This window comes from Rattus norvegicus, chromosome Y (assembly GCF_036323735.1).
Source record: "Rattus norvegicus strain BN/NHsdMcwi chromosome Y, GRCr8, whole genome shotgun sequence".
Classification (NCBI taxonomy): domain Eukaryota; kingdom Metazoa; phylum Chordata; class Mammalia; order Rodentia; family Muridae; genus Rattus; species Rattus norvegicus.
In genome coordinates, this window is record NC_086040.1 from 18,656,399 (window position 1) to 18,672,597 (window position 16,199).

Here is a 16,199-nt window from a genome sequence, read left to right on the forward strand (position 1 = left end):
ATATATATATATATATATATATATATATATCATACACACACACACACACACACACATATATAGTCCCCTTTCAAGGAATGTAGACAAAAAAATTAATACAATATTTATTCATTTGAAGGTCTGTAGGGAAATACTTGTCTTTGAGAAACAGAGAAAACCTAGGAAATTGAAGTGTATGTCACAGGAATGGACCTGAGAATAAAATTTTTATTCAGAAGAATCTCCTCCACTCCATGTTCCTAGACCTTTTCTACCCATGCCAAGCCCCTGACTAACTTTCTCCATTCATAACATGTATCCACTAATGAAACAAATAGAAGTACTTAAATTTAGAGACATGTAGTATATAAAGGTTTCCACTGTGTCACAGGAGACACTCATGGAAAGGACACATTCGAAATTGGTCAATGTAAGGAAAGGTGTTTAGAGGGAGGCCATGGCATTTCTCAGTGACATCATTCATTCGACACTGCCTGAAAAATTCTTGTATCCTGGAGAGCCCTAGCTTCTTCTGTGATGTTACTAGTGTTGTCCTGACAGCAACTGCCTCTCAGATATTCCTTCAGTACCTCTAGGATTTAATAATTGGCCCCTAATTCAGAGTAAACAGCCATTGGGAGGGAAAAGAAAGAGGGTAAAGCGAACAGAGATGAGGAGAAGGAAGCTGGCCTTCAGTATTTGTATAAAAAAGAAGAAATACTTGGTCCCTTGAAAAGCTCAGGGAGTCCTGTTTAGAGGTGGACTGGGTTTGCCGAAGAGATAGCCTTTATCTGAGCCTTCAACATATGGGAATCTGGAGCTTAGAGCCTCCCAGTAGCATCTGGACATCCCAGCTTCTTATAGTTCCTGGAAGTCAGAGAGTTTGTATCATTAATTTCATTATTCAAAAGCCAGGTGTTGGAAAGGGCCCAGTTTTCTTTCTGGGAGCTCATGGCTTAGATTCTTTATTCCCAGAAGAGAAGGGTGCTAAGGAAGAAGGGAAAGACAAGTATTCTTTCCTCAACTCAGTGTAAACTCCTCCATGATTTGGATTCCCATAGTGCAGTTTGTGTCTGAGACTGATATCTGGGAAATAGAATTGCTTCAAATTTGGACTTCATCATCTCAGTATTTACACCAGTATTATTCTGACTACAATTCCCTGACAGGGACTTTTTAGATTTCTAAGTCAATAGGTCTGCTTAGCTGCCAATTTTTTTTCTTTATTTCTTTTTTTTTATTTTTTCGCAGACTTTATACCTTTTTTTTAATTGGATATTTCTATATTTACATTCAAAATGTTCTTTAATTTCCCAGGTTACTGTCCATAAGATTCCTAACTGGTCCCCTTACCCTTCTATAACACCCCTTACTGAGCCTGGATATTCCCTTGAACTAGCAGTAAAAACAAGGGAGAACCAAGGGGTTCTCCTTCCATTGATGCCCAAAATCGCCATGCTCTACCACATATGCACTTGGAGCCATAGGTCTGCCCATACACAGTCTTTGAATAATCGTTTAGTACTAGAAAGCTCTAGGTAGTTGAAATTGTTGTTCTTATGGAGTTGAAAGCCCATTCAGCTATTGTAATCCTTTCTCAACATTTACAAACAAGACATCCATTTTCAGTTCTCTGGTTTGCCACTAGCATTCACTTCTGTATTTGTCATGCTGTAGCTGTGTCTCTCATGAAACATCTATATCCAGTTCATGGCAGCATGCTCTTCTTAGCTTCAAAAATCTTGCTTAGTTTTGGTGCCTGATATATATAGATATATTTGGTGGCTCCTACAACTATGAATTTTGATGAAATATTTACATGGATTTTACATAATTACGTCAAGAATATAGGATCCACAAATTACAATGCCAAATAAACTCCTTCCTGTTCTTAAAACCTTTTGAAGTTGAAGTTTCATTGGACTTCAAGCCATTCCTGTCGATGCGCATCACCCAGAAACTGATGTTTTGCCTGAAGAAAGAATCATGGTAAAACATCCAAAACCCTCAAGTCTTTCCCTGGTAACACAGGAAGGTAAATATTATAGAACTGACATCTAATAGAAATACAGGACCACATTCTATAGTCCATGTTCTCCTTTGCTTTACTGATGTCTTGTAATATGTGGATAAAATATGGAGTTGATCATTTGAAGTAGGTACACAATAGTTCCACTCTTATATTCACACTATAGCTGCGCCTCGTTTGTTACCAAATTCATTGAAAAAAATGGAATTGAAAAAATGAAATTTTGAGTACACATGCAGGAACATATATAATGTTCCCTGTCAATGAATTTACAATAAGAAAATGTAACACAATATTCACTCAATTAAAGGTCTGTAGGGAAAATACCAGGACATTGGGGAACAGAGAAAACCTAGGGAATTGAACTTTATTTCACAGGATTGGACTGGGAATAAAATTAATGTCAAGAAGAATCTCCTTCCTTCTGTTTTTCTAGATCTTTTCTAACCATGGCAAGCCCCTGAGTAACTTTCTCCATTCAGATCATGTAATGATTAATTCAGAAGAGAGAAGTCTGTAGCTTTAGAGAGATGTAGCATATAAAGGTTTCTACTGTGTCACAGAAGACACTCCTGGAAATGGCACCTCCAAATCTGGCCAATATAAGAATAGGTGTTTATAGGTAGGCTATGGCAATTCTCAGTGACATCATCATTAGGCCCTCCACGAAAAATCTCTTGTATCCTGGAGAGCCCTATTTTCTTCTGTGATGTCACAAGTGTCTTGTCAGCCACTGCCTCTCAGATATTCCTTCCATATATCTATGGTTTACTAATTGGCCTCTAATTTAGAGTAAAGAGCCATTAGGGAGGGAGAACAGATAGGATCAAGATATCGGAGATGGGGAGAAGTAAGCTGGACTTCTGCCTTGATATAAAAGAAAAGAAGAAAAATGTGGTTCTTGGGAAAAAAACAGTGGGAAGATGGCTTTAGTTTTTTTGTTCTCTAGGTAAACCGAGCTCTTGGAGAAATTTCTGAACATCCTAAAGACCTTTGGGTGGATGGTAAAGTTTCTAGATACCCCTTTTTAGATTTTGATGGTCCTGGGATTGTATGGCTGATGGTAAATGTTTCCCAGGAAGAGTGCTAGAGCCAGATTTATTTTCAGATGCTTTTTAAGACATGGAATTTTTCTGATATACTTGGGCTAATTTCACAAGGTCTAAAATATATTTTTGATAGGGCATTTCCTTCAGACCTTTGGAAATATAATTAAAGGTTTTGTACTTTTGAATTCTAATTCCACAATAACAAATCACTTTGAGCATGGAGAACAATTTCTGGAGCCCTAGAGAGGGGTGAAGAAATTACCTGAAGCAGTAGGGTAGACGGTAAACATGCCTTTTTGTTAGAAGGAGGAGTTACTTGAGCATCTTGGGTCAATATGGAATGTCCAGCATGCCCTTGTAAGAAATGGCAACTTTTCACAATTCCTTCATCATTTTTGGAAAATTCCAAGGCCTGTTAGACACATGTAGAAGGTGTAGGACTCACCTCAGGAGTAGTTGTAGTTTTGGTGTCTCTTTGGCAGGAGAAGATGGCACTAAATCCCTTTTGGCAGAAGGGGGAAGGTTGAAATTGTCTTCCTTAGAGGAGAAATTTCTCAAGACTCCATCAGAAGGATCAAATCTTAACCCTTTGCTTCTAGAAACTGGATGCCTGTGGTCCATTTTGGTAGAGGGAGAATGTCGACAATTTCTCCCCAGAGTGCACATGTGAAATAAATCTACTTGGGTAGATGTGGATAATGGTAAAGCATGCTGTCCAGATGCAGTAGATCCTAAGACATCCTTCTCAGATAAGTAAGGTCTTAATGTATAGTGTATATGTTTGGAAATCCTGACTGTGACGTGAGAATGAGGGGAAGGTATTAGAGTTACCACTGAAGATGTGACCAATCCTAGAGCATCATGGACATATGTGAGAGGACTGAGAGCCTCATGAGAAAATAAGTATGTTTCTAGATATCGTTGTGTAATTGTGGAAGTTCCAAGAAAAATGTCTTCTGCAGGAGAAGTAGAAACAGGCTTTCATATAAAAGTGTTAGGTTCCCTAGCCTTCTTGATAGGCAAAACAGGTTCCAAGGCGCCTTCAGAAGATAAGGTAAAATCCAGGGCCTTTGAGGTATTTGGCAGATGTTCTGGGTATGCTTGTGTGTATAAATAAGGACTGGAAATTCTTTGTGCAGATTTGGAAGTGTGTAGCATCTTCTGTAGTTGGGGAAGATGGCTGATCTTGAGGAGATAAGGAAGTTCCCGTAGCCTACTGTGAAGTTTGGGGAGGTCTTATGCATTCTTTTGCACAAATGGAATCCAAGGAATCTGTTTCCTCTGATTTCGAGGATGCTACAGACACTGGTGTTTTCATATCATGTTCCCCCACCCCTCATTCACATATGGTTGGATCAATAATCTTCTCTACAGATGGAATATGTCCTAGAACATCTTTTGTATAAGTGTCACATCTACAAGCCATCTCTAAATATGTGGCTGTCGGTAGAACTCCTTTTGTAGATCTTTCATGTCCCACAGTCTCTTTATGTGATAGAGTACTACTCAGAGAGTCCTGCTCACTTTTGGGAAATTTTAGCATCTCTGATGTATATGTGAAAATTGTTGGAGACTCTCCTTTCAGGAAAGAATGACCTAGAGTTCCCTGAAGAGGTGGGGAATGTTTCATCTTCTCTGCACATTGGATAAATATGGAGTCTGCATGGCTCATTGACTGTGTGTTGTGATAAACATGGCTCTTTTGTGGCTGGTGACAAGTCGGGAGGGACCTTTTAAGTGGCATAGGATATTTGAATAATTCTCCATTGTATAGGGACTTGGAAGTACTGGGGGAGATGTTGAGTGTGCTAGATCACATTTTTTATGTGCAGAAGGCACATGAGTCCCTTGGGTAGACTCAATATATTCTACCACATCTTGCGTGGATGTGGAACACTCAAGAGCCCCTTCTGGAGCTGCCAATGGTCCTTGATCTAAAGGTGTGCATGCAGAAAGTTTTGCCTCTGCTAGGGCTGGTATGTGTGTTATGAGTTTCACTTGTGGATTTGTAACTCTATATTGTCCCCGTTGGACCATAAGTAATGAATTAAGCCCATTTTTAATAGTGGAGGACTTTGAAGGTCCACTTGGTATAATAGGGAATTTCTGGAATCCCCGTTGTCAGCAGAATCAGGTTTCAAACTCATTTTACCTGAAGCAGATTGCATAAGGCACTTTGGTGGAAATGGGGGACAACTTGTCTGTTTTTGTGAGTGCACATAGCTCTCTGCCCTGCTTTGGCGACTGTTGAAGTTATTATAGTCTCATGTTGAGAGGGCGCAGGACTTAATCTATTTGTGTAATATGAGAAATCACTGAGATTACCTTTAAGAGAAGAACTTTTGCAGCCCTCTTTGTCTGATGGGGCCTGTTGTACCTCCCCTTGACGAGAGGGGTCTTGTCCAACACACTTTGGAGGAGAATTGGAAAGATTGGAGACCTGTAGAATAGGTAATAAACATTTGAAAAACCTTTGGAAACACTCTGGGACATCGAGCTGATCATCCAGAAGAGTGGGCAATACTGAGACCTCAGGGAAGGAGAGACTGCCACTTCTGCTCACCTGTGCCTAAGAGGAAACTGCATATTGCCTCTGGACACATGAATATAGGAGAAATCAAGCTGCAGGAGCCCAGCAGTCCAAACTGCACCTGGATCTGAACTGATCCAAACAGCATCCTACACCCAAATCTCCTGTGTGGTGGGGAAGTCTTAGACCATCAGAGGGACGGAAAACTCTGAGAACACTGATCACATTCCTGACTCTAGAAAAAAAAATCACCTAGCTCCATATGAGCCTCTTGGGCATAGGGACCTAGGAGCTGTAGGGATTGGACATTTCTGATTGTGGCCCTCCTAGAGAACTGAAAGTCAGCCTGAGGAGTAAATTCAGGCCTGAGACCAGAGGTGAATCCAACTTTTCTGCTCTAAGTGACTTGACTGGTGGACTCAAGACACCCAAAGATAGAATTACCATTGGGACCGGGAACTTCCAGTTTCTAGCTGGCTCCTGAACCTCTGAACCCCGGCCCAGAGCTCCCTGTTCCTGGACTATGTGGGAGAGAGAGCTGATTACCCAGGAGTGTGGGCGAAACCTAGAGTAAATGGCACAGAGACTGCCACTTCTGGCCACCATAGCCCACATCTCTGGCCCAAGACAAAACTGCATGGTGACTCCGGACACAGGAATATAGGAGGAGTAAAGCTACTGGAGCAAGATGTTCCAGACTCTGCCTGGATCTGAACTGAACTCATCAAACAGCTCCCTGTACCAATTTCCTGAGGGTGGGATAACTAGTCCTTTAGAAAAGCAGATACTCCTGGGAAACAAGAGGAGACTACTCTCTGCCCAGATTCCTGACTCAAAAGGAAAACATGTTGTGCCATCTGTGCCCCCTCCCCCACAGAAAGATCTAGAAGTATGGGAATTTCCATCTAGTTCCTGCCCACAGAGACAGCTGAAAGCCAGTGGATTGGAGAAACTGCATGCCTGAGAGCAGAATACTCTGTTCCCATAACTGGGTAAAAGAAAAAAGGAAAACAGGTCTACAGCAGTTCTGACACACAAGCCTACAGGACAGTCAAGCCACTGTCAGAAAGAGCAAGACAAGCTAACTCCAGTGACAACCTGATAGCTAGAGGCAAGCACAGGAACACATGCAACAGAAATCAAGACTACTTGGTCTCATCAGAACCCAATTCTCCCATCAAAACCAACACTGGATATCTAAACACACCAGAAAAGCAAGATCTAGATTTAAATTCACATTGTATCATGGTGATGGAGGACGTTAAGAAGGTCATAAATAACTTCCTTAAGAAAACACAGGGCAACAGAAAGTACAGAACTGAACAAGTAGAATCCCAAAAGTGGGAACCCAAAACTACCTTAAAGAACAACTGGAAAAACAGGAAAACAAGAGAAGGAAATGAACAAAACCATCCAGGAGTTAAAAATGGAAAGAGAAACAATAAAGAAAGCACAAGGGATGACAAACCTGGAAATAGAAAACCTAGGAAAAAGACCAGGAGTCATAGATGTGAGAATCACCAACAGGATAAAAGAGATAGAAGACAGGGGTTAGGGATGTAGCTCAGTGGTAGAGCGCTTGCCTAGGAAGCGCAAGACCCTCGGTTCGGTCCCCAGCTCCGAAAAAAAGACAAAAAAAGAGATAGAAGACATAATGTAAGGAGCAGAAGATTTCATAGAAATCATTGACACAACTGTCGAAGATAATGTAAAACGAAAAAGCACCTAGCCCACAACATGCAGGAAATCCAGGACACAGTGAGAAGATCAAACCTAAGCTTAACACGTATAGAAGATGGTGAAGACTGCCAACATCTAGGGACAGTAATATCTTCAACAAAATTATAGAATAAAACTTCCCTAATCTAAAGAAAGGGATGCCCATAAACGTACTCAAAGCCTAGAGACTCCAAATAGATTAGACCAGAAAAGGAAATCCTCCCATCATATAAACACCAAATGTGAAAAACAAATAAAAATATTAAAAGCAGTAAGGGAAAGTTCAAGTAACTTATAAAGTCAAACCTTTCAGAATTACTCCAGAATTCTCACCAGAGTCTATGAAAGCCAGAAGATCCTAGACAGATGTCATACAGACATTAAGAGAACAAAAACGCCAACCCAAGCTACTATATCTAGGAAAACTCTCTATGAACGTAGATGGAGAAACCAAGATATTCCATGACAAAACCAAATTTACAAAATATCTTTCTACATATCCAGTCATACAAAGGACACTAACTTGCAAACCCCAACACAAGGAGGCAAGTAAAATCATAGATAAAGCAAGAAATTAATCTTTTCACAACAAAACAAAGAGAAGAGAAGCACACAAACATAAACTAACCTTCAATTATGAAAATAACAGAAAGTGACCATCACTATTCCTTAAGATCTCTCAACATCAATGGACTCAATTCCCCACTAAAAATGCACAGATTGACACACTGGATATGTAATGAGGACACCATGTTTTGCACTACAGGAAACACACTTCAGAGACAAAGACAGACACTACCTCAGAGTAAAAGGCTGGTATAAAACTTTTCAAGCAAATGGTCTGAAGAAGCAAGGAGTACCCATCCTAATATATAAAACACACTTTCAACCAAAAGTCATCAAAAAGCATAAGGAAGGACACTTCATATTAATCAAAGGAAAAATCCTCCAAAATGAACTTGAAATCATAAATATCTATGCTCCAAATACAAGGGCACGTACATACATAAAAGTAAACTTACGAAAGCTCAAAGAATATATGGCACCACAAAAAATAATAGTAGAAGATTTCAACACCCCATTCTCATCACTGGACAGATCACAGAAATAGAAATTAAACAGAGACATAGACAGACTAACAGAAGGTATAAACCAAATGGACTTAACAGATATTTATAGAACATTCTATCCTAAAATAAAAGGATATACCTTCTTCTTACCACCTAATGGCACTTTCTTCAACATTGATCATATAATCAGTCAAAAGGCAGGCCTCAAAAGATACATAAAGATAGAAATAATCCCATGAAACCTATCAAACCACCATGGCCTAAGGCTCTTCTTCAATAACAATTAAGAAAGAACACCCACATATACATGGAAGTTGAACAATGTTCTACTCAATAATATGTTGGTCAAGGAAGAAATTAAAGACTTCTTAGATTTCTATGAAAATGAAGGAACAATACACCCAAACTCTTGGAACACAATGAAAGCTGTGCTAAGAGGAAAACTCATAGCTCTGAGTGCCTGCAGAAAGAAACAGGAGAGAGCATACATCAGCAGGCAGCTTGACAGCACACCTAAAAGCTCTAGAACAAAAAGAAGCAAATATGCGCAGGAGTAGTAGAAGGCAGGAAATAATCAAACTCAAGGCTGAAATCAGCCAAGAAGAAAAAAGGGACCATACAAAGAAACAACAGAATCAAAGCCTGTTTCTCTGAGAAAATCAACAGGAAACATTAACCCATATCCAGACAAACCAATGGATAAAGAGAGGGTGTCCAAATTAACAAAATCAAATATTAAAAGGGAAGACATAATAGCAGAAACACAGGAAATTAAAAAAAATTATTGTGTTTCAAAAGCCTATTTTCAACAAAATTTGAAAATCTGGAGAAAAAGGACTTTTTCTAGACAAATACAAGGTACCATCAGGAAAGGATAAACATTTAAACAACTCATAACTCCCAAAGGAATACAAGCAATCATCAAAAGACTCCCAACCAAAAAGAGTCCAGGATCAGATGGGTTTAGTGAAAAAATCCATCTAAAATTCACTATAAAATTTATAACAATATTGTCCAAACTATTCCGTAAAATTGAAACAGATGGAGTAGTACCAAAGTGCTTCCATGAAGACTCTTATATTACTCTTATAACTAAAACACAGAAAGTTCCAACAAAGAAAGAGACCTTCGGACCAATTTCTCTTATCAATATCGACACTAAAATACTCAATGAAATTCATGCAAACCTCTTTCTACAACACATTATATACAATCATTCACTATGAATAAGTAGGATTCATCCCAGGCTTGCAGGGATGTTTTAATAAACAGAAAAACAACAACATAATCCACTATATAAACTAATTCAAACATAAAATCCACATGTTCCTTTCATTAGATGTTGAGGATGATTTTGACAAAATTCAACATCCCTCCATGATAAAAGTTCTGGAAAGTACAGGAATTTAAGGTCCATACCTAATCATATACAGCAAATCTGTAGTAACATTAAATGAAGTGGAGAGAAACTTAAAGCAATCACACTGAAATTAGGGACTAGACAAGGGTGCCCACTCTCAAACACCTTATTCAATATAGTTCTAGACATCTTAGCCAGAGCAAGAAGACACTGAAGGAGGTCAAAGGGATATAGATTGGAAGGGAAGAAGTCAAAATAGCACTGTTTGTAGATGATATGATAGTATACGTAGTGACCACAAAAATTCCACAAGATAATTATTGAGCCTGATAAACAATTTTAGCAAAGTGGCTGGGTATAAAAATAACTCTGCACAAATGCTAAACAAGCAGAGAAAGAAACTAGGGATAAGACACCCTTCACAATAGCCCCAAATAATATAAAATATATAGGGATTACTTTATCCAAGCAAGTAAAAGATGTGTATGAGCTGAACATCAAGTCTCTGAAGAAACTGAAGGAGATTTCAGAAGATGCAAAGATCTCCCATGTCCATAGATTGGCAGGATTAATACAGTAAAAATGGCCATTATACCAAAAGCAACCAATAGATTCATTCCAATTCCCTTCAAAATTCCAATCCAATTCGTCATAGGGTTACACAGAAAAATTCATAAATTCATCTGGAATAAAAAAAAACACAGAATAGCTAAAACTATCCTCAACAATAAAAGGACTTCTATGGGTATCACTATCCCTGAACTCACGCAGTATTACGGAGCAACAGTCATAAAAACTGTATGGCTTTGAGACAGAGCCAGGCAAATAAATCAGTGGAATAGAATGGTAGACCCAGAAATAAATCCACATACCCATGGTCACTTAATTTTTGAGAAAGTAGCCAAAACCATCCAATGGAAAAAAAAGAGCATTTTCAGCACATGGTGCTAGATCAACTGGAGGACAGCATGTAGAAGAAGGCAAATTGATCCATTCTTTTTTTTTTTAATGATTTTTTTTATTAACTTGAGTATTTCTTATATACATTTCAAGTGTTATTCCCTTTCCCGGTTTCCGGGCAAACATCCCCCTCCCCCCTCCCCTTCCTTATGGGTGTTCCCCTCCCAACCCTCCCCCCATTGCCGCCCTCCCCCCATAGTCTAGTTCACTGGGGGTTCAGTCTTAGCAGGACCCAGGGCTTCCCCTTCCACTGGTGCTCTTATTAGGATATTCATTGCTACCTATGGGGTCAGAGTCCAGGGTCAGTCCATGTATAGTATTTAGGTAGTGGCTTAGTCCCTGGAGGCTCTGGTTGCTTGACATTGTTGTACTTTTGGGGTCTCGAGCCCCTTCAAGCTCTTCCAGTTCTTTCTCTGATTCCTTCAAAGGGGGACCTGTTCTCAGTTCAGTGGTTTGCTGCTGGCATTCGCCTCTGTATTTGCTGTATTCTGGCTGTGTCTCTCAGGAGCGATCTACATCCGGCTCCTGTCGGTCTGCACTTCTTTGCTTCATCCATCTTGTCTAATTGGGTGGCTGTATATGTATGGGTCACATGTGGGGCAGGTTCTGAATGGGTGTTCCTTCAGTCTCCGTTTTAATCTTTGCCTCTCCCTTCCCTGCCAAGGGTATTCTTTTTCCTCATTTAAAGAAGGAGTGAAGCATTCACATTTTGATCATCCGTCTTGAGTTTTGTTTGTTCTAGGGATCTAGGGTAATTCAAGCATTTGGGCTAAAAGCCACTTATCAATGAGTGCATACCATGTATGTCTTTCTGTGATTGGGTTAGCTCACTCAGGATGATATTTTCCAGTTCCAACCATTTGCCTACGAATTTCATAAACTCGTTGTTTTTGATAGCTGAGTAATATTCCATTGTGTAGATGTACCACATTTTCTGTATCCATTCCTCTGTTGAAGGGCATCTGGGTTCTTTCCATTTTCTGGCTATTATAAATAAGGCTGGGATGAACATAGTGGAGTACGTGTCTCTTTTATATGTTGAGGCATCCTTTGGGTATATGCCCAAGAGAGGTATAGCTGGATCCTCAGGCAGTTCAATTTCAAATTTTCTGAGGAACCTCCAGACTGATTTCCAGAATGGTTTTACCAGTCTGCAATCCCACCAACAATGTAGGATTGGTAAAGATCTTTTCCCAATCTGTTGATTGCCGTTTTGTCCTAACCACCGTGTCCTTTGCCTTACAGAAGCTTTGCAGTTTTATGAGATCCCATTTGTCGATTCTTGATCTTAGAGCAAAAGCCATTGGTGTTTTGTTCAGGAAATTTTTTCCAGTGCTCATGTGTTCGAGATGCTTCCCCACTTTTTCTTCTATTAGTTTGAGTGTGTCTGCTTTGATGTGGAGGTCCTTGATCCACTTGGACTTAAGCTTATTCTTACTGCCCTGTAGAAAGCTTAAGCCCAACTGGATCAAGGACCTCCACATCAAAGCAGATGAACTCAAACTGACAAAAGAAAAAGTGGGGAAGCATCTCGAACACATGGGCAGTGGAGAAAATTTCCTTAACAAAACAGGAATAGCTTATGCTCTAAGATCAAGAATCGACAAATGCATTGTCATAAAACTACAAAACTTCTGTAAAGCAGAGGACACTGTTGTCAGGAATAAATGGCAACCAACAGATTGGAAAAAGATCTTTACCAATTCTATAACAGATAGAGGGCTTATACCCAAAATATACAAAGAAATCATGAAGTTAGACTACAGGGAGACAAATAACCCTATTGAAAAATGTGGTTCATTGCAAAACAAAGAATTCACAGCTGAAGATTATCGAATGGCAGAGAAATACCTAAAGAAATGTTCAACATCTTTAGTCATAAGGGAAATGCAAATCAAAACAACCCTGAGATTTCACCTCACACCAGTAAGAATGGCTAAGATAAAAAACTCATGTGACAGCAAATGCTGGCGAGGATGTGGAAAAAGATAAACACCCCTCCATTGTTGGTGGGATTGGAGACTGGAAAAACAATTCTGGAAATCATTCTGGAGGTTCCTGAGAATTTGGACATTGAGTTATCTGAAGACCCATCTACACCTCTCTTGGTCATATACCCAAAAGATGCCCCAACATATAACAAAGACTAGTGTTCAACTATGTTCAAAGCAGCCTTATTTATAAAAGCCAGATGCTGAAAAGAACCATAATGCTCTTCAACAGAGGAATGGATACAGGATATATGGTACATCTACACAATGGAATGTCATTAAGAGATGCCAAGTTAATAAAAATGGAGAAAAGAAAACTTTACTGGCTCTTTATCTGTCGTATGGATCATATCTGTGAGACACAAAATAACGTATTCTTCAGAAATAAAGTAATGTAATTAAATATGCTATATATTTGAATAAATGCTTAAAATAATGGCACGGTAGTTATCAAAAATTACATGAAAAATACTAAACCCACAAATGACAGTGTTTGTATAGTGTTTGTGGAACAAAGAACACTGGTATATGTTTTTTGGGTCTAAAATTTAATATAGCTACTAAAGAAATTAATATAAAACTGAAAACTGAAATTATTTGTGATCCAATAATACCACTGATGGAATATGTACCTGAAGGAATCTGTCTCCTCCAGTTATAACTCCCCGAATGTCTTTACCTTCCCGCTGTTTACAATATCCATGTTACAAAATTGGGAAAATAAATTGTATAGGCACTACAACTTTATGTAACCATTAAAGAGCAAAATTACATCATTGGCATGGATATTGATGAAACTAGGTATCATTGTGCCAGTTGAAAATTCAGAAGTATGAAGACAATTATCTAAATCTTATGAAAGTGGCCAACTGCTGTTTGTTTGACTTTGAAGCCTCTTCTATAGAAGGAAATTCAGATGTCCTATTATAAACACGGTAACATTTTTCCCATGTCTCACATGGCCATAGAGAGGATCCTACTATTCCTGTTTTGCTAAATGGCCATGTTGTCAACCAGCCTTCCAATTCTTATTGTTTTTGTCCATACATTACTGCTTTTATGAGCTGTGGTCAGAGAAATGTATAGGTGTACTGTGCAGCAATTACTGTAGATCTGTGTAACTGGTATAAGTGCTAAGACCGTGAGAAGAAGAAAGCTGAGCATAAGGCTGGGGAAACATTGCAGAAAAGGAGAATGTAAAAGACCCCCAGAGATGACCTTACCCTAAGGAGGAGACCCAACCGCCCTATGACCGAGCCTAGACCACTCGGATGCAATCAGCATGAGGGTTTATTGGAAAACACAGGTACCTGTGGGCACAGACTCTTTGGAGGTCTTGTGCCCCTCGCAGCTCCAGCTTGGGAGTTTTATAGGGTTTGGGAAGCAGAAGCGGGGGTGCAGAAGCAGATGCACAGTTTCAGGGATTGGTGGATTCAAACGAGGCACATAGACATGTTAACATATGATTGGCTATTTCACATGATGAAGTAATAAGGTATAGATACACACATTGGCAGGTTTGGGGCATCCTGAATGTCAGGGGCTGAGGGCTTATCTCTTCCTGCCAGGTGGCTTGTGAATCAGATCCGGTAATCCTGGTATGTTCTGCATTACTTTTCTTTTATGATCTGTTAGTTCTAGCGGCAGGGTGGGGCTGCCTGGACTTGCTGTTCACAGTGTTAAGCCCTGAGTCTGAATTTTGAAACTTACTCTTTTAACTTTATATTTTTAAACCTTAAATCTGTATAATTTTCCTTTCAAAGGCAGAATTTGAGGAGCGAGAGGATGAAATTGTGACATCTAGACATTACACAGTTATTGGACCTATGGACTCACTGCATCTACAGTCATATGAACAAGTCTGTACATAATTAAGACAATGGATTAGGGAAGATCCAAGCAGGCAGTACTCAGTGAACCAATGGATTATAAAGAAAATAAATCAGGAAAATATAAAGAACATGAATCTGGAAAGGGAATGTATCCAGAGAGAGTATAACCAAGTTAAGGATTGGTGATCAAGGTACATTCTTTACGTGTGTGAAGAATAAATAAAAATTCTAAAATAAGAAAAAAGTTCTGAGAATATATTAAGGATTTTTATATCCTATGGAAGTCATTTTTTCCCTAAAAGTAGAATAGAGTATCCTAACATTTGTTAAGTTGCAGAAAAGTCAGTGAAAAAACATACTACATTTGTTCAGGGCATGTTGTCTGCATTACGGAAATATCAAACTGAGGCACATTAATCTGTACAGTTAATTTATATCAGCACTTCAAATAAAATAAAATGAAACACTGTGTAATGATCCACCAAAACCAAACTGCACACTGTGGATATAAATGCAAACCGAAAAATGTCCTGTTCTTAACCTCAACCATTTTACTTTTTGAAACTCTGAATACTTATGAATATAAAAGTTCTAAGCTGATACTCAGCATATATTATGGTGTCTTTGTGAATTTTATGGTAAGACTTTTAAAGTTGCACATTGCCATAAATTATTATTATTTTAAAATCCTAGGACAACAAGATCTAAAATCCATGGGCTTTGGTCCTGACAGCCAGGGATTGCACTCTGTACATGATCACTTTATATTAATTAGCTAAACTCTGGAAGGCAATTTGCTGCCTCACAAAATTAAATTGATTAATTGCTATGGTTATGATAAGGGTTTTATGTGAGAATATATATAAATTTCTCATGAAAAAATTTGCTTTCTCTTGTGGTGGTTAGTTGGCTATTGATGAGCTTAAACCTCTTCCTTCCCAACATAGCACTTACAATAGATTATTTTTCACTGTCAATCCTAGACACAGTAAAGATAGAAAAAACACTGAAAATATATGGGCTTTGTTCTCTGTCCCAAAAGATCATTTTTGTCTTCTTCTTCATCATCTTCACAACCACAACCAACATCAAGACCATCACCACTACCTCCAACACCACCATCATCAACATCAACATCACTATCTCATCTAATTTACATGAAATTGAATTTGGAATCTTGTTACACCAAAGGATGAAATGAGAAGTATTCTACTTGAAGAAGAGATGTTGATGAACACTAACTCCTGTACAGTCATTTTAATGTTATATGGACATTGCCAAATTTGCCTCAGATGATTGATTGAAATGCTAGCACTCTGTACACCAGGTTTTGAGAGTCCCTTAATGAAAGAATGGTCTTTAACAGCAAGGACTTCATTATCAGACTTTGATTTAACTCATCTACCAACAAATTGTCCCAAAAATAAAATAGTGCCTCTCCAGAAACAGATTTATCCACTGATACACATCTCCTTCTATTTGTTAATTGTCATGTTGATATGGGCTTAGGATACAATATATTCTGAATTATTAATGGTATTTTAGTATTATTTGGGTTAATTGTGAAAATTTCAAAGGATCATACCTATTGCATGATTGTATCCCATACAACATTTAATTTGATCTTGAAGAGTTTCATGAATACTGAAGTATCGAAAATGTATATCTTCCCATTGAAAA